Below are 27,334 nucleotides of genomic sequence, written 5' to 3' on the forward strand. Positions count from 1 at the left end.
TTATCGCTGACAAAGTTGATTTCTATTGTTGGTGCGCGCCGCAGTCGCTGTCGCAGTCGAAGTCGCAGTCGCCGCCGCGGTTACTGCTGCTGCTGTCGTTGCTTTGTTGTTGTTTTATAGCATTTTTTTGCTAATTTGACCTTCACCTTAACCTAGTCATTGGGTGTCGGACATTCGGTCGTTTACCTCAAGCCAAAGTCGAAAATAACACACAAAAACAACAAGCTCAATCACTACTTTGTATACACGCATGTATGTATGTGTCTCACAAATGAGAACAAGCGCTAGAGATTTCAGTTAAGATGCCTGCCCAACTTGTTCTCTGTCACATCTATCAAACGCACGCACACAACCACACAACCACACACTTACACACACATGCATATATGCTCAATAGTGATCGCACAACTATTGCCGTCTGCAGCTTTCACTCAAAAAGCTCCATTTGGCAGCTCGCTCAACTAGTTTTTTTGTAGTTTGCGTTTCTATTTGAGCGCTTTTGGCTTATCTAGCGTCGCCGCTCGCTGCCAGTAAACTAGCTGTAAGTTTCCCCAATCGAGCAGCTGCGCCGCTGCTCTTGAGCGCAAATAGTTTCTGGGCTAGACTAGGTCGAGTCGCGCATTTTCCAGTGTTGCTTAGTTGAGTGTGCGACGCGTTTGGCTCTGGTCGTTTGTCGTTAGTTTCGTCCATAAAATGGCGTCGATAGTGATGTAAGTTCCAAATGAAAAGTGCAAATAGCGAAGTGAAAAGGAAAATCGTCAATTGAAAATGAGATATGCTAAAGAAAAATGTCCATATTCCAAGCATATATTGCAATATCGCAATGAAAGTGTGGCAAAGGTGAAGTGAATTCATTATTTTGTATTTTTTTTGGTTTTTCGTCGTCACAGTCGCTGCTGCTGTCGTCGTCGTCGCTCGCGATGCGAGGGCTTTGAACTCGCGACGTTCGCACACCCGTTCAACGGCCCGCAGATCACAAGTAACGACGCCGCCCCCGCCTCCACCCCCGCCCAGTTTCGCTAGCGAAAAAGTGTAACAAAAATCAGAGTGCGCCGAGCTCCATTATCTGGGACCCCTTAGATAACCGCCGTCCCCCCAACGACCGCAGCAGCAGGCAATCAGTTATTGGCCTCAACAGTGCGAAGCTCCCCACCACTGAGCATTGAACTGCGAATTACACCCAACAAATGGGAGCCATCTATATAACTGGATGTATATTGAAGCTGCATAGAGGTGAATATATATACATAAACTGCACTGTTCATATGTTAAATATATAAATACATGCACTTGTATGTTATCAGTTGTAAGCCACTGTGCAATGCTCGAACTCGAAATCGAAATCTACTTATAAATTTAGTCAATTGCATTGGCTTTAACGCTTCTAAATGGAATTCAAAATCGAGGTAGAGAAATGCTTTTAACTGGAGTTCGAGTTACTTACTTTCGCACTTAAACTTGTTTTCCAATTAGCTCTATCGTTCTCTACTTATATAATTTACGTCATGTTTGTATGTATGCAAAGCAAACTAACCACAATCGAAGGACCGTTAATCTGCTGGCGCAGCATTTCGCAGTCGTCGTGTGGCCCACAAAAAGCAAGAAGGCACTTTCAAAAGTAATGCAGAGCTGGCGAAATTTCTTGCCAGTTGAGAAAATGCATTTAAGTTTAAAATAACTACATACATATACTCACACACTCAAACAGACACACACTTACACGAATTGCTGGCATGAACAAAAGCCTACAACGCAATGCTTTGCAAAACAGCACCCAAAAAAAAAAAACACAAATACAGTTCTCACAGTGTGTGTGTGTGCGAGAGTAAAAGCTAAAACAAAAGTTAGCTGCGCATTGGTCTTGCCTGCACTCTCTCGCTCTCTCTCTCCCTAGCTGCGCGCGCTCTTTGCCTTCACAATCCTTTTGTGTGTATGTGTGTATACATGCGTCTATAGATGCATGTGTGTATGTATACACACATTTATTCACAATTTAATTCGTATTACATGGCATTTGCTTATTTGCCTTGCAATTTACGCAGCGCTCTCATTTTCGGTGTATGTACATATATATGCTTGTACATGCATATGTATGCGTTACATACATATTCAGATATGTATGTTTGCGAATTTCTGCACAAATAAGCAAACTCCTACTCGCTACAAGAATTGTATTCAATTGACACATATACGAAAATATATATATATATATATATGTATATATATACATATGTACTCATGTAGGCCTCAAGTAGGCTCCCCCCGCTCCCCATATGTTAACTTCTACACGACGTCGACCGAATTGTCGCCTGTGTGCATATGCAGTCGGAGGTGCATTTGTATTAGTGAGCGGGCTATTTTTTAAAGCTTTGTGCGTTGTCGTTGATTATTTGCTCGCTAGTGTATGTGTGTGCGTGTGTGTGGCTTGCATACAAACGCAGAGAGTACGCGTATTAGCATTTCACATCAAAAGCTGTTCGGCGCGCAGCTGCGCTGCCGTTGTTGCTGCTGCTCTGCTGCTGCGATTCTGCTGCCGCTGCCGGCGAGGTTAAGAAACTTTTTGGGTTTAATAACATTGCACAAGGTTATTAGATAAAAATGTGTTCGAGCAAAAATATGCGCTCGCAGTCGACACTGGGAAATGGAAATGAATCGGCGACTACGATCATTCGTACTCATGTATATATGTATGCATATGTGTGTGTGTTTGTGTATGTGGGGAAGGGGAATCGAATGGAGTGGATGACTATGACCGGTTCTCTCTTTCCCACTCGCTCTCTCTATATATATTTATAGTCGTAGTGCTTAAGCTATAGTTAACATATATTTTTTGCAGACGCATACATACTAATGGTTATATATATATATATATATATATATATATATATATGTGTATGCATGTATACAGCGCCATGTGACTTATTCTTGAGTTTAAGGCTTTGCATTTTGGGTGCGCCAAATGCCGTTATGAGCCCGATGGCGTGTGCAAGAGCGAGAGAGTTAGATCAATGCATTGCTGAGTGTGAACGAGTTCAATGATCATTTGATTTGCTGACTTGCTTAACTTCTGCCCGTCTCTCTATCTCTGTCTCTCTCTTTCGTACGTTGCCTGCCTGCCTGTCTGTCAATCGCATTTTCTAGTAAATAACGCATGTGTTACGTATACGCCACATGGTCAACGAGAAGCCTGTGTTTACCGTTACTAATATAAGACACAGCTCATATTACAATCCATATGCATAAAGCACACACAAAAAATAAAGGAACGGCAGGAGCAGGAGGTGGGGGGAGGGGGCGGCGTTAAGATACCCTCGCCGTGGCAATGATGTAAACTGAGACTCGAATCGCTTCGCCACGAGACTAGGCCAGGAGGAATGCCGGCGAAAGAGGAACGAAGAAGGAGACAGCGTGAGCTATGCACATGACACCAATGACCAACTGACTGACTGAGTGAGCAAAGACTAAGAATAGTAATAAGAGAAAGAGGAATCAGAGAAAAGCAGCACAAAATATACATGTATAAAAAATTGCAACAACTTCCGTCTCGCTTTCGCTCGTGTTGGAGCTGGGGTCAGCCAACGAGTCGAAGAAGAGCCTGTGCTGACTTATCGGGTACAGTTATTATTTCTCTTTTCTTTACGTCTATGCATGTATGTATGTATAAAAGTATGTGTATGTATGTATATTTATTATCTCGGCTATGGCTACGCCTTTAGCAACATTTAGTGGTCTATGCGAAGTTCGTTTGTCAATTCCCGCTCTGCTGCTTGTTGCTTATTCATTGTGTGGCCTTGGCGTAACCGTTTCCGAGAATGGAAGCCGCGACAACAAGCTGCAGCCCCCACTCCTCCGTCTGCAGCGCCAGACAGCAGACCCTCGCACTTGTCTATCTACTCTGTTTTGTTGCATTTTGCAATTCTCGCCTGCCCGTGAATGCGGCCTTGGAATGAATTGAAGGCATCGTCATTATCAGTGCGTGTGTGTGTGTGTGTGTGTGTGCGTAGACTTTGCTAGAACTTTACATGCATATGCAAGCATGCATTCATGTCTATGTGTGTGTGTGTGTCTGCGCGACCTATTGCTGAGTCATCCGTCTGTAGAGCTAAGTAAAGACGACGGCTCCATTTGCTCTCTCTCTCTCTATGGCTGTCCCCCTACTACTGGCTGGCTGCCCTTCAATTGAAGCCAGTTGCTGTTAGTTTATTTATTGTTTTATTGTCTCTCAAGGCCAGCGGAAGTGTTGACGGCGGCTATACAGCCAAAAAGGGCGGGCACTTCTAATTACTCACAAACTTAAAGAGAAAGAGCGAGAGAGAGAAAGAGAGACACAGAGAGACATGTACACATAGGCAATAATGGCAGCGACCGACTTCTGTCATTTTGATTAACTGTAAATAACAGCTCAATTTCGCTGGCAGCGCAGGGAGCAAGAGAGAGACAGAGATAGAGAGGGAAAGGGAGAGAGCGAGGGAGCAATAGCAGAGACGGCGAAGCCTTACGAAGGCTTCCGCTGTGACTTGTGGCTTCAATTTTACTGTTACATTTTTTCTCCTTCTTTCTTTCTTTCTTTCGCCCCTCATCTTTGCTGCTGTTGTTGTTGTTGCAGTGTTCCTGGAAATTGGCTTCACTGCATATTGCGTTTGCGATTGCGCTTGCTTTTTGCCTTTTGGCTTTTTGCTTTGTTGTAACTGAAACTAAAACAAGCACAAGCTCAGGCACACACACACAGACAGACAGATATAAAAAACCATAACAATAACAGCAACAACAGCAAAAACAATAACAAGAAAACAAGTTGTGTGCCGTCAACCTTGAATGTCGGGCACTTGCACACGCACTCACACACATACACACACACACATACACAGATTGACACACGCACACACACACGCTTTCTAGTGCCCTCTACGCAGTTGCACAGCAAACAGTAGCCACAGCCACAGCCATTTGCCTAGCATCCTCAGCCCCAATAACTTGTCTCTCTCTCTCTTTCTCGCACACTCTCACTCACACTCTAGCTGTCTGGCTGCGTCGTCCCGCCGTCTCCTAGTTGTTGCTTTTTTTGCTGCTCTTCTTTTTGCTTCTCTTTATGCGCTAGGCCAGGGCATGTGCTACGTTCGCTGCAATTTTCATTCAGTTTTTCCCGTCTTCACGCTGCCGCCACAGGCGCATAGACGGACGAACCGATGGACGCAGAGACGGACGCAGAGGGACAGAGCTTGGTTGCGGCAGGAATGTAGAAAAATGTGTTAGTGGAGTAGTTGCCATTACGTCACCTTTGTGTGCATCTGTGCATCTGTTCATGTCTGCCTGTGCATGCATGCACATGCGTGTGAGTGTGTGTGTGTGTGTGTGCGTTGTTAGTGTGAGTGTCAGTGCGAGTGTGAGTCTGTGTGTGTGTGTGTGCATGCATACCGGTCTTTGGCTGCATTCAGGGTCTCGGGCTTGGGGTCTCGGTCGCCCCAAACTAAACAGCCTCAAATAGTAGACAGACGGCTCGCTACATGTTCTCTTTTTCTACTCTCTACCCTTCTCTTTCGCTCTTTGTCTGTGTATGTGTGTGTCGGGCTGGCTGTCTGGCCTGACGACCATTTCACTTAATACTCTACGGTTCCCTCGTTCCCCAATTCCATAATTGCCCTATGGAGCGTCCCAATTCCTAGTTGGCAGCATTAAAAAGCGAAAGTTTGCGCATATATATAACTGTATATAGATATATCTGTGGCTTATGCTTAGTTAAGATTGTCACTTGTCACTTGTCGCTTACCTGTTAACGGTAATTTCACGATTCCGGTTGCCGATTCCTGAGTTGGGGCTTATTCTTGGCTTGGTTTATTTTGCGAGGTATTTAACGGCGTTCATCTAGTTACACGCACACACATGCACACACACAAATACATTTAAGCACATGTGTGTGTGTGTGTATTCTTATACTGACTATTTGTTGTAAAAGTCCTGAGTTGTTGAGCCTTGTTACAAGCAACAAATATACTATCCGCGATATCATCAACAAACAAACAAACAAACAAACAAAAAACAATATCAAACACAAAGAAAACAACAAAAATATGTATAAAAAAATAAGATGAAAGTGAAAACAACGAAACGCACAGTACATATGTATGTTTAAATATATATATATATTTGTATATATACATATATGAATAAAAAAAAAAACACAATAACGTCCTTTCAGCTACATGTGCGTATGTGTATTGTGTGTATTCGGGATGTTTCTCAACGTGAATCTTTGGATGCAGTTTTCTGTTGCCTGCTGCTGCTGCTGCGCTGTGGGCTGCCGCACGACGTTTGTTCGCTGCGACGCTGAATACTAAACTGCAGGCGCAATGCCAATGCCAAAGCCCCGACACCCCGATCCAACAGTGCAAAAAGATCCTCCATCGCCGCAGCAGCAGCAGCAGAGCAGAAAAAGGCAACAAAGGCCAACGAGCGACACGAAATAAAACACGAACGAAACACGAACGAGACTCGAACGCAACGAGTGAATAGCGTTCGGTAACGATGATGATGATGATGAAGTTCTTCTTGTTGTTGTTGTTGGGCTACTGTGTGGTAACGACTTCCTGCATATCGCCTACCCCCTTCCTCACCTTCTCTTCACTCTCCTACACTCTATGTCCAGTGGGTTGGCCCTTTACCAAAAGCGCTTGAGAAATGCTTCTTATACTAAATATTATACACTCACACATGCGCGTGCACATATACTGCTTAAATTCGACTGCGTCGCCAGCGAAGGGCAACGGTGACTCAAAAGTGCTAATGATCAAGCGTTGGAACTGCAACGGCGACCGCGACGGCGACTGAGACTGTTACTGTTACTGGGACTGCAACTGGCAGCTCGAACTGGAACTAGAACTGGGACGAAGAGCGCACGAGAAGGGCAAATGAATGCGCGTGCCCACTCTCTTACACACATGCACACGCAGACACAGCCTTGCCCAGCCTGCTAAGCTCAATGCAGAAAATTGGCACAAAACAAAAATGTAGAGAGAGCGAGAGAGAAGTTCAACTTGTGCCCGATTCAGTTGAGTGCAAGCTGATCAGATGCATTCCCCCACCCTCTGCCTCGCGCTGCCGCTCTTTCATGCGCTTTGCCCGAAAACTTGCTCTCCCGGATTGCATGAGTCAAATGTCCTTCTTTTGCCAATTGCCAAGAAAGAGCTGCCCATACTTACGCACATATATGTATACAGACATGTATATTCATGTATATATACATATATACATAATTTATATATATATATATGTTTATATATATATATATTTATATATATATATATATATATATATATATGTGTGTGCAGTGCAGCACTTCCTTGAATCAGTTAACGACTGCAACTGTAGCTCTCGCCCTCAGCTTTCGAGCACATTCTACACTGCTTCCAATTGGAATAGAATTGAGACGTACCTGGGAAGCTGGAAGTTGGAAGTTGGAAGTTGGAAGCTGGAATTGCTGTTGCTGTCGCTGTTGTTGTTGTTGTTGTTGTTGTTGTGGTTGTTGCAACTGCAGCTGTGGATGTGGCCCGTTGTAGACGACAAAAAAAGAATTTAATTTTTTCTCACATGGCGCGACATTTGCGAACTCGAAATAGCTTCAGCTTCTTCTACTCAAATAGTTTTTGCTGTCTCTTTCAGCAGTTCAAGTTGGAAAGTCCTTGAAATTGCGAATTTTAACTTAATTTTTCTTTCAATTTGGTTTTTGTAATTTGATTTGACTTAGACCACACTACGACGTGGGTGTTTTTCACTTGTTTGGAAAATGCAGGAAAATTGTTTTGGTTTTTTGGGTGTTTCTTTTAACAAAATGGAAAACGTAAAAAAAATAAAATAAACAAAATAAATGTTGAGCTTTCCGATCCTTGCACTTGTTGCATTTGTGTTGCACACTTGACGCACGTTCTCTATCTATGCCTTGTCTGTCTATGACTGATCCGCAGATTCGCATCCGCATCCGCATGCACTGCCCAAAAATTGTTGTTGCTGCTCTGCTGCTTCAGCTGCTGCTGCTCTGCTGCTATCGCTGCTGCTGCTGCGGCTGCTAACAGTGAAATTCAAATTTGAATTTGAAATTGTGCGTTTTGGCTGAACTAACTTTAGTAACTGAACCGATCGAATTAAAAAGCTCAACTGAGTTCCGAAAAAATGCAGTTAAATGTGTTGATATTTTTCCCCTGCTGCTGCTGCTGCTCGCTGCTGCTGCGGCTGGCTGTTAATATAAGAGTGTGTGTGTGTGCGTGCTGCCCAATTGAATCAGAGAATTCCCTGACATTGTGTTTGTGTATGTGTGTGTATATACCGCCTGTGTTTGCTCTTTTTTCATTTTTAAATACAACTTTTTTACATACACACACAGAGAGAGTCACATACACACGCATACATATTTCCTTCATTTTTTGGGCTTGCGATTTGCCATTGGAGTGCAGCGACGTCGACGTCAACGTCAGCCGAAAACCGAAGCACATAGACGAACGAACGATCAGCGACGCGTCACTGCAGTCACCGCCGTGCGCTGCCAGCGCACATTACAGCAGCAAGCAGCGGCAGCGGAGTCGCCAAAAAAAAAAACGTTTTGTGCTCATGCTCTCTTCGTTTTTCTTTTGACATAAGAAAAAAAATTTTTTTATAATAGAATAAGCGTCGTTATATGCATGCATGCATATGCGTATATATGTATATGTGTGTGCTTGTTTTCGTTCCTGTGCAGAGAAATTGGGCAATCAAAATTAGGGATCACGCCCACTATGTGTAAGAGCGTGGAAGAGGGTGAGGGAGAGACAGAGACAGAGACACAAATTTGTTGACAGTTATGCACTGCTGCTGTTGTTGTTGTCGTTGCTGTTGTAGACAACAGTTGCAGGGCAGCAGCAATAAGTGTTTGCATTTGCTCTGCTCTGGAATTGAGTTCATTGCAGATCCAACGCCAGCAGCGGCGCACTTGTAGCGCAGCGACTTTCACTGTATTGGTGTGTAAGTGTGTGCGTGTGTATATGTATGTACATATGCATTATTTAATATGTATGTATGTTTGTATGTACGTACGATCAACGGGCATATCAAAGCGTTTATCAGCTTCGTTTTCGATTTTCGTTTTCGTTTTTCGCCCTTGTTGCTGTTGCTTTCGTCGTCGGCTGTTGAAATCGCCGCCAATTGAAAGTTATAGCCCACATTTTGTTCGCAATTTTACAAAAGCTCACCAACAAAATTCTTTGGCCTGTTTTTTTTACTCCCAATTTGAGTGTGTGTGTGCGTGTGTGCATTCGCAATTTGCAGTTGCTGAATTTTGCGCTGATGTCGATTGGTGATTGCTGATTGCCGATTGGTTATCGCATCGCAACACTATTCATTCTCTTTCTATCTCTCCCCCTACATACATGTGTATGTGTGTGTTTAGATATGACTTGGGCCTAACCTAATTCCAGATCCATAAAATCAATTGCATTTCGCTTAACCCCTAACTCCGCACTTAGCTCTTACTCTCTCCCACTGTTTCTCTCCTTCTCTCCGTCTCTCTGTCTCTTTCTCTTTCTCTCACTTTCTCGCTTTGCATGTGGCCCTGAGTTCGCTGCGCAGGAACAAGTTGGGAATTGCATCTTTCGCTGCTTGGCTTCAGCCGTTTTTTCTGTTTCTTCTTCAGTTGTTCCATTTTTGCTGATTTTTATATAATTTTCGTACTTTGTTGGGCCTTTTTTTCACTGTCTGTCGTCTGTCGTCTGTTTGCTGAACTGAATTTTTTTTCTTGTTGTGTTTTCATGCGTGGCGATTTAATTTTTTAATTGTGCTTGTCTCGCACTTGTGTCTTGCCCATTTTTTCAGAATACGCATTTTTTTTTGTTTCTGGTTTTGATATTTAAACTTCGTTTTTTTTTTTAACACTGCTGTTTGCCATGGCTTTTTGGCACTTGTTTTGACCTTTCGAAGATGCCAGCGGCGCGGCTTGAATGAAAATCTGGCCAATATTTTGCGCTAAACTCGACATTTTTTTCGAAACAAACATGCACAGATGTAGATATATATATATTTGTAAATATACATATATAAATATATGTAAGGGCAGATCATTGTCGCCGAATGGAACGGCACGGAATGGTTATGAAACTGAAAGTGCGGATAACGTGGCTATTACTACATATTTATCATCAAATGGAACGGAACGAAATATTGAAATTGAAACTATTCAATATGCAGCAATCATTGACTCTCATTTTGCATAGCCTTCCCCATTCGCCTTATAATGATTGTTTGGAACGGAATGGAATAGAACAAAAAACTAAAACTGAAACGGAATTTATGCAGTTTGAAGTCATTTTCGTTCTTATCTCCTTTACGCTTTTAACTCTCGGTCAACTTCGTTTTAAGTATTTTTCCCATGGAACGATTTCATAATGCAGCTCGCTTAGCTTTTCAGCTTTCTGCTGTCGTATGGAACGGGACGGACTGAAACTGAAACGGAATTCCTTAGCCTTTTTCCTTTCCCTTTCCCTTTCCCTTTATCTTTTAGCTCTCTCTCTCTCTCGACTTCACCTTTTCTATGCTACGATTGGAACGGAATGAAATGGCAGTGCAACGGAATCTTCCATTTGCCTTTCCTCTGCCTCACGCTCGCTACTCTAATAGTTGCAGTTGCTGCTGCTGCTGCTGCTGCTATTGACATTAACCCTTTGCATGACCTCGTATTAACAATACATAAAACAACAACAACAACAGCAGCAGCAGCAGCAAATTGCAATAACAATGACAACAACGACAACAAAACGCAATGATCTGGCAATGCGATCGCAATGAACCTGCCGCTGTTTGTTCTAATTGTTGTATATTGCATTGGGTTACCGACACCGCCACCGACACACGCACACACGCACACACACACACAAAGACGCTGAAGGCCTAATAAGCGCTGCGTCCATTGACCGCGCTCGCGCGACGAAAAACGCAAAAAAAAACGCAACGCAAAGGCAAAAGGCAAATAAAAAGCCCGACGCTAAACGCGGCGTATACGTAATGTGAATTAGCTCGATCATTGCTCTAGCTAGCGCGCTCTCTGTCTCTCTCCCTCCTTGTCTGTCGCATGATATCAGCGTTAGATATGCTGCTGCTTACAGTGAAGACGCAAACACACGAACACCCAAGCGTTAATTATCTTGCAATCTTTACAGTTCACAAAAACAGGAAAGCGACCAAGGCTAACGTCACGTCACAGTGAAGCTTCAATACATTTGATCCGATCAGATCAGATAAGTCACTGTAAATATCAGTTTCAGCTTTCGTATCTCTACTTGCGATACATCTCTATATATCTATATCGCTATCTCGTCAATGATAAAATTGTAATGCCCCAAAGTAGGTAGGGCAATTGGAATCGGTCGAAAAAGCTCGCAAAGTTCAACGACTTGCCTTGCTTTATACGCTTACGTTCCTCATTGAGCGAGAGATCGTACAAGGCGAGCAATAGACGGAGCGCGGGACAGCGGGGGCGGGAGAGGAGAGCGCATATGGCGCGCAGTTCCATTTGTCTCGTGACTAAGCGACATGAGAATATCGCCAACCCGAGAGACGATTGCCGCAACTTCTGCCCCGCGCGACATTCGCCCTATCTGCCCAATCGTTATACGATGCGAGCTTATCTACTGTGGCTGTTGGGCATTGAAATAGGCATTGTGAATAGCGAGATTGAAATGGAAATGTGATTGGGCCAGATTTTGACTGGAATATCGAAGGATATGGAGAGTTGCCCAAAGAAAGTGGAGCAATCACTGTTTCGATGTAAATTCGAAACATGATTTTGTGTTAAGGAGACTCTTGCTGTCCCATTGAAAGGGCAAACTCCTAAAGGACACAGTTCCTACGCTCATTTAAAGTAGTCTATCGGTTAGTTTAGACTGCAACCACATAGACCTATGAGACACTTTGCTAGGAAATCACATCGTTAAGGAAATCACATCTTGGGTTAGGAATTATCAAACTTTTATAATCTCAAAATTGTTAGAATTTACTCAAGATGTTTCGACCACTCTATTAGCCAGTTTATGTTACAGAATTTCTGGGATTTGTCGCCTTAAAGAGAATTTTCAACTATGGGCTTAACCTATTTACTCTAGGAATTCTGCATTTAAAGTATTAAATTAAAACGTGTCTTGTCTTGATCTAATTTTCCTTTCCATATGCATATGGACTCTACTCAGAATTTCTGTTATATATATGGGTATATAAATGTATATCCCATCAGATCTAGAGTCTGAGATGTATCAGATATTGCTACACATTATAATCAGGGTCGACTTTTCGTCTTATCTAATGGACTTATGTGATTATATTCTATTTTGATAGATCTGTGTGATCCAACGTGCTTTACTATACCCTCTATTCTCTATCCATTCGCAGTGCTTGAGTGGTACTCAGATATGCTATATAGATATATATCATAATAACAAGGCTCAGCTAGATAACTGCACATCAGATTCGCAGTTATAGATGTTCAATGGACTTTCCATATGCAGAGGCACTCTATTTACAACTTAGTTATAGACGTTTCAGATATGTCATGTATAGCATCTCATGTCATATCGGTTAGTTATGAAAGTGAGTTTATTTTGAGAAAATATTGTTGTATTCTGACTAACTTATTCTACTCGATGTAATGGACTTTGCTTCAATGTTCGCCAAACTATTCTTTTAATAATAGTTAATTCAGAGTTAGTTGAGAGGAGTTCAGATGTTTCTGATATAATGAATACATATCATATTTTATCATGTGATATTTAGAATTATAGAAATGAGTTTCAATAGGGTTTCATGGACTCATCGACTAATGGACTTTACTTTTACTTTCGTAGATCTATTCTTTGAGAGTTCTTTCACTTTTCCCAACTCATTCCGAATGTAGTTAATAAGGACTGTTTCAGATGTGTTACATTTACATCATGTCATATCATATCATATGATATTCACAGTTGTAGAAATCAGTTTCAATGGGGTTTCAGATGCTTCTGGCTGATCTATTCTATCTAATGGACTTTTGGATTCTACTTACATGATTTGCTTTGCTTTGCTTCAATTTGTTGTTGTTTCCGATTGCACTTTGTTATCTTGTTCTTTCGCTGCTGCTGCTGCTGTTGTTGTTGTTGTTGTTGTTGTTGTTAGTTCGTCGTGGTCGTCTGCAGCAGGTCCTTTGTGGCACTTTCGCTTTCGCTGTACGATTTCGAGCCTGAATGTCGCGAGCTTTGTTTTTGTTTCTCTTGTTTGTTGTTTGTTTGTTTGTTGTTTGATGTTTGTTTATCTCGTCACACACTCGAACCACACCGGACCAGGCGCTGCAATGGGCCACAACAGACGAAATTACTCGATGTTTGCTGTAGATGTGTGTGCCTGTGTGTGTGTGGGTGTGTGTGCCCGTGTGTGTGTGAATGTTTCGATTCGATTCGATTCACTAATTATTATTGCACATTCGACTGCGTTGCATTCACAATAAAAAAAATCTGTTTGTTTGTTTTTCAAACTGTTTTACAAAATTCCGATTCGATTTCGAAAAAAAAAATAGAAAATAAAATCAGTTCACAATAGCTGCTTGATTAATTTGCTTTGTTTTTGTTGGTTTGTTTTTTGTATTTTAGAATTTTCGAATTTTTGTTTTGATATTTTTCGAGTGAAATATGAAATGTCCTTTTGGCTGTGTTCTCTGTTCTGTTTGCTGTTTTCCTTCCTTTTGTGTTATTTTGATGTTTTCAGTTTTGCTTATTTTTGTTTTTCTGTCGCGCGTCGCAACACGCGCACGTAACGAGCAACAAACAGCAACTAACGTTATTTTTAAAAACGGAACTCAATTGAAGTGAGCCAAGTAACGGGCAAGTCGCAGCCACAGGACGAGCCGGCAGCAGCGGTAGCAGCAGCAGCAGTCGCAGCAGCAGCAGCAGCAGCAGTCGCAGTCGCAGCGCAGCAACTGTGGCTAAAAAGAGTCGCGCTCGTCCTCGGCCTCGTCCTCGTCGTCGGCACACGAAGCTAAGCCGAAGCAGCAGACATTGCGGACCGAAGCTAAAAGACGACGCGTTGCTGATGCTGCGGCTGCGGTCGCTGCTGCGCAGTCAGCGCGACAATGAAATAGAAAATTTAGCACACAATTGAAGCCATTACATACGCAAGCCCTCCACCCCCGAGGACCCCCTCCAATACACACACCATGGCAGAGTGCGCCAAAGGTTGTGCTATGATTTGAAGGCGTCGACTGCGACGCCGGCAGTGACTGTGGCCGGCATTTTTTGGCTGCTCTAACGGCATAATTGCCGCTACTGTCCGCTGCCGGCTGCCGACTGCGACGCCCGCCAAACTACACACGAGCACTAAACACTCTCATTACTCATTGCCGTTGCCTGGCCACCCGTTCCACCCCGTTCCATCCGTTCCACTCGTTCCACCCTGCTGTGCGGCCTATGTCATGTGGCAGCAGCCAATACCCCACTCCGACCCTCGCACCAGCCCACCTCACCCCACCCCCAATCGCAAGCAACAACTAGCTTTATTTCATCTCTTCTCTGTGTGTTTTTTTGTTGTTTTTGCGCTGCGTGCGGCGTTAAAAAAAGGCTGCGAGCTGCGACGTCGGCAGAAGCGGCGACGGCAACGTCGGCCAAAGGAAAATCGCAAACAAAACAAACAAAAAAAGTAAAAACGAAAAATGCTAAAACCAAAAGCAGCAACAACAACAGCAACGCGCTGAAACAAAAAAAAAGAAGCAAAAGAGTGAGCGCGCATGTGTGTGTGTGTTTGCATGTGTGTGTGCGAGCGAAAAAAAGGAAGCCCATAACCAACCCCGCTGCATGCTGCGTTCGCTGTGACGGCGACGTCAGCGTCGCTGCCGCAAATACACTCGCACACACACACAAACAACCCCCGTGCGACGGCACGAAATTTAAAAAAAAAAACAACAAATTGTAAAGGGCAAAAAAATCCAAAATACAACTATGTGCAGTAAGTGTGGTGGGCGGAGGGGGCAAGGGGCGGTGCCACCCACTGGCGTTGAAAAGGGGAAATCGACAGGGCGACGCACAAAAAATATTCGAGCCGAAAACAAAAAAAGAAGCGCGTCGCTTGTGCGTGTGTGTGTTAGTGTATGTGCGTGTGTGTGAATAGATTTATTAGCGCGCGTGTGTGTGTGTGTGTGTGAGTGTGTGTGTGTGTGTGTGTGTGTGTGTGTGTGTGTGTGTGTGTGTGTGTGTGTGTGTGTGTGTGTGTGTGTGTGTGCATATTCAGCTTTTTTTTATAATTTTTATTTTTAATAATAATATTAATTTGTTATTATTGCAAAAGGGACTGGGGACTACAATAGCTATGCTGCTCTCTGTCTCTTTCTTTCTTTCGCTCTCTGACACTCTCATTCTATCTTTATCTCCGCCATCCATTGATGTTAAGAACAGTTAGTAAATCACAGCAGCCACATTCACATTCACAGCTTCGCAGTTACAGTTACTGTTACCGTTACCGTTACCGTTACCGTTACCGTTACTGTTACCATTTACAAACGCAAGCAACACGTTCTAGCCTGTCCGCCGCTTGTCCGAGCCAGCTAACTGTTATTGTTGCTGCTGCGGTTGCTTTGGCTGCTTTAGCTGCTTTGGCTGCTTTGGCTGCTTTGGCTGCTTTGGCCGCTTTGGCCGCTTTGGCTGCTTTGGCCGCTGCCGGCTGGCTGAGGCTAGCCGGCAAACAACAGAAAACACAAACAGAACAGAGAAAAAGCAAGAAGCGAGAATACAGAATCGAGAAGCGAAGTGAAGCGCAGCAAATGGGCAACCCACAAATGAAGCGAGAATGACGACGAGACGAGACGACCACGACGTCTTAACAGTTACTAACTGCCTTGAAAGACGCTGGCGATTTGCTCCTGCTGGTTGCCCAAAAAGACCCAAAAACCAAAAAAAAAACAGAAATAAAATAAAAATAAGATGAAAAAATGTAAGATGAACTCAGCCAGCCGGCAAAAGTCGCCGTGTGACGACGGCGTCCTTCATTGCCGTCGACGTCAACTGCGATGCTAGCTGCGATGCCAGCGTCCAGCACAGCAGGAGGTCAAAGTTGTTCACTCTCTCTCACTCACACACTCTTGCTCTCTCAGTCTCTTTGTGAATCTATTCTTATAATTTAGTTTAGTGGTTATGGGCGCCAAATTGAGCGGGCGGACAAATACACACACACACACACATGCACACGCACTATCTTTGCCGCTACTATGTGTGTGTATGTGTGCATACAAATGAGCGTAATAAAATCAAATGTTGATAGTGTGTAGTTGTAAGCATTACCTTAAGCTAACCACCCACACGCACAAGCACTAACACACGCATCGCGAAGGAGGACACGCACAAGCCGCTGGACCCTGCTAGCGCAAAAGGAAAAAAAAATAAGCACAAAGAAATCTACTACACGCAATCTTCATTTTCAACGCCATCAAAGCCATTCCAATCATCATTATCGTCGCCATAATCATCAAGTAAAGTACCCACCAGTAGCGCCACGCAGCGTCGCTGCTTTTGCCTTACTTCGTCTCCTCTCGCCCCGTCTCGCCGTAGTGCTCTTCGCCTAGGCCGCGCTCTTTGCCTCGCCTCGTGCCTTGGCTCGCTGCTAAGTATGCTATGCTCTCTTCGCTTTGCTCTTAGACGGCGCGGCGACTTTGAGATGCCAACAAGTGCGCCGACATTTCTTTATTTTTTTCCTTCTTCTTTCTTACTTTTGCTTCTTTTTACAAATCGTAAGAGCGCGCGCCCGCCTGCCTGTGCTTGTGTGCTTGTGTGCGTGTGCGTTTAGCTGGGAGAGCAAGGCCAAGCAAGAGACAGTGTAACAATCGACTTGGATGTTGACGTCTTCGTTGTAGTTTTATTTAGCGCTCCCGCTAGACAAAGCGAATATGGCGTGGGGTTAGTGTAGCGTAGGCAGAGAAGAGGCGCAGAGCGGGCAGTAGAGCAGTAGAGTGGGGTGGGAGCAGGCAAATGCTACAAATTATTTGAGCTGCATGTGGCTGTAAATACTTGTAGTTTGTTAGCGGTTATTGTTGTTATTGCTATTGCTATTGCAGCCAACTTCATTGGGTTGTATAAAAATCTAAGATGTTGGCTCTGTGTACGAGTGTGTGTGTGTGTGTGTGTGTGTGTGTGCAGCTAGAGGCGCAAGTAGTGTGTGTGTTTGTGTGAGTGCACATAATTTTGATTTACTCGACTCGCACACACACGTGCATACACACACACGTACACTGTTACACTTGCCTTGATTTTGAGTTTGTTTTACTTTTTCCCTTTGCTGGGGTAAACTTTCAGCATATTTTCTTAGACATGAGCAGCTCGGCGACGACGAAGACGACGACGTGTGTGCGTGTGTGTGTGTGTGAGTGTGTGTGTTTTCTTTTTTAAATTACACACACACAGACAGAGCTCACACGCGCATACTCATAAGCCCAAGGCATTGATGTACGTATGTAACATCTTATGTAGATTATTCGCTGTGTGTAATTTTTCAGCTCGTTGTAATTAGCCAATAGGAATAGCTGTTTTGCATATGTAGTGGTTGGGCGTGTTTCAAAACCAGTATGTGTGTGTGCGTGTGTCTGTGTGCCATATTAGATTGAAATTTAAGATCGTAGTGCTTGCCTTAGTTAAAACTGCTTTCCCTTCAGCTGATTCAAATGCAAAAACAAAAACTACCTTTTTATGCTTGTTTACATAGTGAAAAGCGAGCATTTTAGCTTTTATGCAAGCTACATTTAATATAAATGAATGAGGTTCCCTGTGCCCCATATGATAGTTTCTCTGAAGCTCTTATCAACTGCGTGGCAAGAGCGAGTATTGAACAGTTGGCTACACCCAACTGCTATGCTTTCTATGCATGCGACTAAAGCTATGGAAGAACCTTTGACTTCAAGAGCTATAACTTCATGTATGGACTGCTATTATATGGAAGCATTTCTCAGTTCCCTAATTGTGCTAAAATAATTGAAAAATGATTTTTTGGCAATTCATGTGCAGAGAGAGAGAGAGAGAAAGAGATAGAGTCAATTGAAAAAAAAAAACATTCAATAATCATGCATAGAGTTGTCTATGTGCCGTATGAATGCAGGCAGAGAGAGGGGAGAGGGTGGCGTAGCTGAGGGGGAGGGGGAGGGGAAGGCGAAAGGGGCTGGGGTGGGCTGGTCAGGTGGACACAGCAAAGAGTAAGCCAAAAAGTGTCGGCGCTCATTTTTACAGCTCCACCTACTTTTTTTGTGTCGGTTAATATATTACGCACATGTCTCGCTGCCTGTAAAGTGGGCGAGGAGTGGGCGGGTGGGGCGGAGCTATTTGAGTGTGAGCCGAACAGCCTACACCTATCTGCGTGTCTGTGCGTGTGTGTGTGTGTGTGTGTGTGAACTTATGTACATATACACTAGCGAACCCACAAAGACTCCGCGAACTCCCACACACACACACATCTATATATGTATATATAAACACACACACACACATACATGGCCACACGCACACGCATTGCCCATAAACGAGCCAAAATATTAACCAAACAGAGAAAAGCGCCAAACGAATATCAACCCTAACACCCCGCCAGCCCTGCCACGCTGTCACGCTGCCACGTTGCCAGCCACCGCCACACCCCCACACCCCCAACTACCCCTGCGCCCCTGCCGGCCTACCCAGCCATGAAACGATGCGCAGCAGTTAAACATATTTAAAAATGTGGAGTGCGACGCAGGCAACAAAAAACTGTGCGTATGTGTACCTTTTTTTACATTTGCTAGTGGGGCTGGCTGGCGGTGGGGGCTGGGGGCTCGCCCCCAGTGCAGGAGGCAGGGCAGTGGTGGGCGTTGACGGCGCAGCCAGCAGCACTCTTGGTTAATTGCCAAAAACAACTGCACACGTCTGCTCTGTGTGTGGCAGCAGTGCCATGTGGCAAGTGGCAAGTGGCAAGTGGCAACTGCTGCAAGAGGGCAATTTTTAGCGAAGCCTGCTTCGAGTCGATCCTAAGCACAGCTGACACACTTTAGGCGACCTGCGGCCGAGACTCGTCGATCGCACAGGGAAGAAAACACTGCTTAAGGCGGGAGTGCCCGACTAGCAGATACCCTGAAGCGCGCTTTTATGGTATGCAGCTCCGCTCACCGAACCGAGCTCAAGAACTGATGTCCGTGCATACGGACGGATGAACAGACACTCGTGACTGGACTCCTGCTCATATATATACAAAGGGCTTAGAGCTTAGAAGCCTGCAAAACTTATCGATAGACATCAATCAAAAACCTGCGCAGGGCCTCGATAGGTCTAGATATTCCCGATTTCAAGTCGGCAGCTTTTACAGCGCTCGCGAGTGCCATTGGACAGGCGACGGACGAATGGTCATCAGCTCTATCAATGTCCAATGAGTTTCAGGAATTTAACAGCAAAAAAGGCTAGATCTGTCGCGAAAAAGGCCAAATCGTAAGCTCTGCTTGCAATAGATCAACTGCCACTGGAGGCTGCTCTTAGCTTTTAGCTTTTAGCTAGGCGTCTGTGCTCTCATTGTTTGCTTCCCTGCGCTTTGCCTCGTGTGGCTTCAACCTTTTGAGCTGCTGCTGCTGCTGCTGCTATTCGCAGTAAAAAAAAAGAAAAGTTTTTTCTAATTCGCATTTATGTTTAATTTGGTGGCTGCTTTCGCTCTGTCTCGCTTGCTGCCGCACAAAACTCCCCAAAAGGGGAGTCCAGGGGGAGGGGCATGCTCCCGCCCCGGCCACTTCTAACTTTGTGAAGCGTTCGCTGTGCGCCTCTTTTTTAATGGGGTGCTTTATGACAAACTTTCAACTCGCGCGCCACACACACTCGTCACATGTGTGTGTGTGTGTGTGTGTGTGCTTAAAAAAGTAGAAGTAGCCCTGCACACGCTGTGCGCTCTGCTATCTCCCTCTCTGCCTGTGTGTGCGTGGGTGTGGAGGTAGTAATGTCGCCTTTATACAATGGGCAAGGAAGGATCCACGCAAATTTCTAACACCGCCCACTAATGCCGAATGTGTGTACGCGACTACGTGCGTGTGTGTGCGTGTGTGCGCACATACAATACATATACACCAGCTGCCCCTCCCCCGCCCCCAGCCATGTAAATTGTTTGTGTGCGCGTGTCTGCGGAGTAATTTTTTAACTAATTTTCTATACAAATTTTTAGCATGTCGTTGGGGGTCGTCGTGTGAGTGCACACACCCACACCCACACCCACACCCACACCCACACCCACACCCACACCCACACACACATACACATATATATTTGTATATAGTATATATATATATATATATATATATATATATATATATATATATATATATATATATATATCTGTATGCATATTACGCACATTCCTTTACTCTGCCTTCACGTCTGCTAAACATATAGACAGATATGTGTGTGTGTGTGTGTGTGTGTGTGTGTGTGTGTGTGTGCTGGAATTCGAGCAAGTTCCAGCTTGACAAGCACAAGTTGTACATCGGCTTCTTCTTCCTCTGCCTCTTCCTCTTCTTCTTCTTCTCCTTCTTCTACTCTTCCTATGTTCTTCCTTACATCTTCATCTTCTTCTTCTTTGCAAGCTCCCTTTTACGCGTTCTACTTATTCTGCTTCGTCTTCTGCTGCTCCTTTATATTGTTTACTGATCAAAGACTGTTTGGATTGGCAAGGCTTTACTGTACTGCGTCACTGTACTTGCTCTACTGCCTGAGTGTAATATAACCATTGTGTATATATCTCTATATATCTGTCTATAGTCGCAGAGAGCTAAGCTCTGGGCCTGATTGATATGCGAAGGGGAAAGTGAAAAGCTGAAAGAGTCTGGGAAAAGCCTTTGCAGCTGCTCTCGTGTTTGCTGGCCTTAGTCAATGGCATTGTCTAATAGCGTTGGCACATACTGTGCACACACACGCGCCACACACGCACACACACGCACAGCTCTAGCTAGAAACTGTTGAATTATGAAAACATTTCTAGGTTTTGTCGCTCTGGCAATGGGCAAGTCATGTTGCTGCTGCTGCTGCTGCTGCTGCTGCTGTTGTTGTTATGACAATTTGGCAGCATGATATTCATTTTGCTGTGCTTACAATGAGAATCAGGGAGAGGGGCGTTCGGCTGGCCAGGGGTCAATTGGGCTCTAGACAGGAGGGGCGTGGTGCAAGGCACAAGGCACAAGGCACAAGGCCAGGATCGGTCAGTCATTGTGATTTCCATTGTTTGCTATGGCCAGTGTCAGCTGTCAAGCATGGGCGGAGAGAGGGAGGGAGAGAGGGGGATCGAGTGTGTGTGTGTGTGTGTGAAATTAACATTTCATTTGGCTGCTTTTTTTGCTTCCTTTCTTGCCTCTCGCTTCATCAATAAATTTTGCCAACCCCAAAGCAAACACAAAATATTTCCATCATTTTTTCATCTATTTTTTGCTTGATTTGCTGTGTGTTTTTTATGCATTCTTTTGCAATAAAAAACCATTACATAATCAAATATAAATGCCGACAAAACAAGTGGAAATGGCAAAAAGTTTGCCATTATAATTACAATATATAAAAAGGCATCTGACGTCAAATATTTTGCGCTATTATTCATGAGGTTTTCTCCTCATTTATAAAACAAAAAATCCATTTCGATTGTCGCGTAAATAATTTCACATTCGTGGCAGTGGCAAGGGCAGTGAGCAGGGGTGTGGCCATAAATTAAGTAAACTGTATGGGAGGAAAAAAACACAAAAAGGATCAAAATAGTCGCAGCGAATGGCTATGCGATGCGATGCGATGCGATGCAATGCATTGTGCTGTGCTCATTAATTTGGCCACGACTGTTTCAGGCAAACAAGCTTAATTTACTCATAATTCATGAGTATCGATTTATCGATTTCTTACTGATAATTCAACTTTAGAAATGTATCGATGAAACTACATGTGAGAAACTAAACAGAAAATGTATCGGTTATCGATTTATCAACTGTGTCTGCATTCTATTTTGATGGAGCGTGAGACCTCATATAATGTGCAAGAGCAGGCTATGCACTACTACTAATGTGTGACAATCGATTTATCGACTTGCAACTTTTGATCGATTGATCAATAAGAATGTGTCGATAAATCGATGTGAATTTTTGGGCATCTAAATGCATCGCATAACTTACAATCCACATAAGAATTAAAACCCAAATTGATTAATAGTTCACAATTATCGATTTATCGATACTTTACTTTTTTGATTGAACAGCAAGAATCTATCTATCAAGAAGCTGATATACTAAGTAAATTCAACACATACCGATGACTTTTCATGGTACAACTAGCGGCAAATCGATAATGCCAGTCAAAACTTGTGAAAACTTGCTCTTTTTGACTTTTGATTCATCGATTGGAAGGACAAATTAATTGCTGAGTATCTATAAAAACATATCGATGGCATGCATTATAAAATTAACTTATCGATTACTAAACTGGGACATTTCTCTGTTATCGAATGAATCGATTCGTTCAAGTGTAGGCAATCATTCCCACATCCAAACTATGTATAGAATACTAAGGAAACCCGTGTGCTACAAAGGTATCTTAACGGCTGCCCCCTCCCTACCACCCCCACCCCCATCTGAAGCACACCTGAGTGTAAAGTGAAAACTTACAGCCGACTCATCTGCATAGCCACATACAAAATATGCATATATATATAGAGATATGTGAGGAGGTGGTAGGGCGGCGGATGGGGTGTGGAGAGGGGTGCGGGTAGGCGTGGTTGTTGACTGAGGCAGAATGCTATTTTACACAACATATCGCGCTCGTAAAAAATAATATAACTACATACATGCGCGTTTACTACCCATTTAAAACGCAGCTTCTGCCGAGCCACCCCCAACCCAATTTCCAAGCCCCAAACCCGCAGTGAAAGTTTGGCAAGCAGCGCAGTCGCTGCCTCTGTCTCTTTTTTGCCTGTCCCTGTTCCACCTGCTCCACCTCCTCCGCCTCCTCCGCACTAGGCTAACTGCTTTTCCACGCATAAGCGCAATTCTAAAAAATTAATGTCGCTTTCGTAATTTCAACACACAAAAAAAGAAAAACTGCCGACGCTGGCAGCGCTGCCTACGCCAGCAGCGCCAACGAATGCAGCGACAGCAAATGTCTTAGTTAGCGAGAAAAAAGAAAGAAGCAAAAAAACATTGCAGCTCGCTAGGGGCGAAAAATGGGGTAAGCAAAAGCAAAAGTAAAGGCAGACAGCCGCGGCGACATGCGTGACAGCGACGCCGGCCGCGGCGTCGGCAGCGCCGGCGACACTCACTTAAAAATTCGAATGTTATAGAAAAATGAGCAAAGCGCAAAAAAAGCAGTGCGGCGAAAAAAAAAAACGGCGAAGTGAAATTACATAAAATGAAAAGTTCTCGTTACGCGGAGCAGTTGTTAAACCAGCCACCAGCCAGCAGCTTGCTCCCCACTGCCACCTCCCCATACGTCCCCGGCCCCCTCTCGCTTACTCTTTCGCCTCCCTACGAAACGTTGTTGTTGCTTTTCTGCCTGCTTCTAATGCTCATCTCTTTCTAACTCGGGAATGTCGACAGAGCAACCTCGGCGATTCGCTCGCCTTTTATGTATGTGTGTGCGTGTGTGTGTGTGTGTGTGCGTCTCTGTGTGTGTGTGTGTGTGTGTATGGCAGGCACCGCGACTGATTACTACTTTTATTGCTAGCAAATATCGTACTTTCTCTTCAAGGTGGATACGGCATGTACTCGTAACCCCTCCAAATAAGTGGTGTGCGTGTGTGTGTGTGTGCTTAGCTTTTTTTGTCAGCTGGCCGGCTAGCGGGGCAGGGTGGGGGAAGCTGTTGTAACTTGCGCGGAAACAAGGTTTTTATTTCAACATTTCTTTCTATACTTTTGCACTTCGTTTTTCGTTTTTTCGTCTCTTGAAATTTTTGCTTTAGATTTTGCTGCGCGAAATTTTTTCAAGGGTGGTTTATATGCATGTCTGTGCGTGGCCCGTGTCTCTGTGTGCGTGCGTGTGCGTGTGTCTGTGTTTGTGTGTCTGTGTCCGTGTAGTTGCGACTTGGCTGTAGCAAAGCCAGCTGAGACTGAGACTGAGACGATAGCAGACGTCGTCGGTGCGTTGTAGTTGTATTATTTTCTTTTTTCTTTCTTTTTTTCAATTTTCTGACGTTGATGCTGGCGTCGATGCCGCAGTAGCTCTTCTGCTAGGTACAACCAGAGTCCCCCACGCACACACACACACACACACACACACACACACATACAACAGCATCTTCATCTTCGTTTGCAGTTCTAAATTTTTTCATTTTTTAACTACGTGTTCGTAGTTAAAAAAGAAGAAAGAAAAATCTCATACATATTATGTTTTATGGTGGCTGCTTGTTTAAGTGTATGTATGTATGTGTGTGTGTTGTAAATTGTTGTGCCAGTCTGTTGTAAGGCTAAGGCAGGCTAAGGCGCAGGCAGCATGAGCGGAATTGTAGTGGAAAAAGGTGCTTTTTAGGCGCAATGACAACGCCGCACAGACAGGCGCCAATACAAAGCGTACACTGAGCAAAATGATGTCTGAATAAGAAATATCATAAATAAATAGTTAGCTGAACGTCGATTATATACTAAGATATATAGATGTGTATGTATATGAGCTAGAGCTAGCGATAATAATCTGGTATGATTCGACTTCTCTCTCGCTTAAGTAGTGAAATGAGAGCATATGGAATATGGAATGAGGAATGTTGAATATTGAATATGGAATATGGAATATGGAACATGGAATATGGAATATGGAAAATGGAATACGGAATACGGAATGTGGAATATGGAATATGGAATATGGAATATGGAATATAGAATATGGAGTATGGAATGTGGAATATGGAATATGGAATATGGAATATGGAATGTGGAATATGGAATATGGAACATGGAACATGGAACATGTAATATGGAATATGGAATGTGGAATATAGAATATGGAACATGGAACATGGAACATGGAATATGGAATATGGAATATGGAATATGGAACATGGAATATGAAATATGAAATATGAAATATGAAATATGAAATATGAAATATGAAATATGAAATATGAAATATGAAATATGAAATATGAAATATGAAATGTGGAACGCGGAGCCAGCAGATCTTGAAGCAAGCAGATCTGCAGTTGGGTCACTGTGGAGCTCTGCTCTCAAGCATTCTATTCGTTTGTCCGTCTATTGCAGATTGAGTTCGATACCTCGTGCATGTAGGTTATGAGTTGTCTCCACTCTACTGCTTCAGCCTCTGAAGCCCACTGACCAGGAGATCATGTGCAATGTCTTCTTTCGCTAGTCTTCGCGATTTCTCGCAGTGCGTTTTCGGCATTGCCCAGCCACTAAGTACGGGTACTATATATATACATATAAACATGTATAAAAAAGCATTCAAAGAGGAGAAGCAGCATGGAAAAAAAACAACAACGACAACTTCAGTAAAGTTTAGAAAATAAAAAGCACACACACACACACACACACAACCCTCTGCCGAGGGTTGCAATATTTCTTTTGCATTGCTAACGGCGGCTGACGTCGACGGCAACGGCAACGGCAACGGCGGCAGCGACAGCGACGCTGGCAGCGTGGAAGACGCTGGAGACTAGCTACAACCAGAGCTTTGGCATTAGTTGTTGTTGTTGTTGCTAGTAGATGTCAGGTGGGTGTGGGCTGAGTTAATACATATGCATATTGTGTGTGTGTGTGTGTGTGGGAGTGTGTGTGGCATCCTTTTATATTTAAAAATTCTCATTTCAATGTCTAAGTTCGCAGGGTAGCTACCCCCACACACACACACCTCCTGTTACTCGAACATAACATACTTATTATTACTTTTAATTTAGAATTCGCGCTCTCTTTCTCTCTCTCTCTCTCTCTCTCGCACTCTCTTATGCATTGTGCAGAACAGCGACTGCTGCTGCTGCCCCTTTTAAGCAGTCGCGATTAGTTTTGGGGCATGAGCCACACAAAAGTAGAAGAGACAGCAGCAGATGCCAAGTAAAAACGAAAGTTGAGTGCATACAGTGAGGCAGAGGGCTCGAAGTGCTCTTGAGTTGGCTAATGTCAATGTCAACTATGAATCAATATATATATATACCTCATTAACCATATATGTATTACTCATTTGTCTTATGTTTGTATTTTTGTCGTGCAGAATTACTATTTTCATGAGCACAACTATATCCATCTGATTCATAGTAGATCAGATACTGCCCCAGGCATATTTGATTAAAGAAGCATTTGAATTTCATGCCTAGCTCAAGCTGCGCTGGCATCAGTCGGCTGTGTGTCCTTATCACAAATAGCTTGTTTGAGGCGTTCGCAAATGGCTAAGCTTGCTTCAAACACACCTGTATTCGATTCGAATTCAATTACCTGAAACTAAAATTTCATTTCGAACTTCTTTTATTCAGGTCTAGCCAACTGCCTATCACACATAGCGAAACAGATCTAGAATTGAAGAACCATTTGAAGAGAGGCTGCAGAGCAGGTGCAGACGAGGCTACTGATGAGACGACTGTGTGGAACGTGCAACTCTCACTAATTCCAGTAAGTTCGTAATATATATATCTATATATATATATATATATATATATATATATCTATATATATATATCTATATATATATATATATATATATATATATATATATATATATATCTATATATATATATATATATATATATATATATATATATATATATATATATATATATATATATATAAGTGAAGACTTAGACTTCTTCTGATATGCTCGCATTCGGACTTAGTTTCGCTTCATGCCCATGCTAGATCAGAGCAAAGCTACATGTAGCATATGGCTTCACAAAAACATTCCTGTTTAAACGAATATATATTTATGTATTTATATAAATATACTTGAATAAATGCGACACAGAAGGCGGCTGGGCGGGATGGCGCGGGCATGGGTCGATTTCGTAGGTAGCTAGCGGTAAGCGACGGCTCCCATAAAACATACAAATGGCCAAATAAAACATTTTAAATGTAACAACAACAACAACAGAAAAATAAGAAAATAGTATTGTGCTTAGAAGAAGAAGAAGAAGAAGCAGAAGAAAAAAACGAGATGCCGAGGTCAACACAATGAGCCAAAGAAAGAATGGGAATTGAAAAGCAGGCAAAGGCAAACACAAGCAGCGCTAGCTGCGATGAGGAGGCGAGGGCTGAGCTGCGAGAAGGAGGATGCAGGTGAGGGTGACTATGTGGGCATTGGATACAGTCTGCTGGCTAGGGCCACGCTGGACTTAAAGCGGGACTCGAGATCAGAACTGGGCTCTGAGC

At 43.5% G+C, this 27,334-nt stretch overlaps 1 long non-coding RNA gene across 1 annotated transcript; it reads left to right on the forward strand.

Moving 5' to 3' along the window:
- Positions 1 to 614: 614 nt before the first annotated feature.
- Positions 615 to 26,576, forward strand: LOC111599955. Its single transcript, XR_002751476.1, has 3 exons — positions 615 to 710; positions 891 to 1,233; positions 26,446 to 26,576. It is a non-coding gene; the product is annotated as an uncharacterized LOC111599955 (long non-coding RNA).
- Positions 26,577 to 27,334: the final 758 nt, after the last annotated feature.

This window comes from Drosophila hydei, unplaced genomic scaffold (genome assembly GCF_003285905.1).
Source record: "Drosophila hydei strain 15085-1641.00,03,60 unplaced genomic scaffold, DhydRS2 tig00000358-arrow-arrow-pilon, whole genome shotgun sequence".
Classification (NCBI taxonomy): domain Eukaryota; kingdom Metazoa; phylum Arthropoda; class Insecta; order Diptera; family Drosophilidae; genus Drosophila; species Drosophila hydei.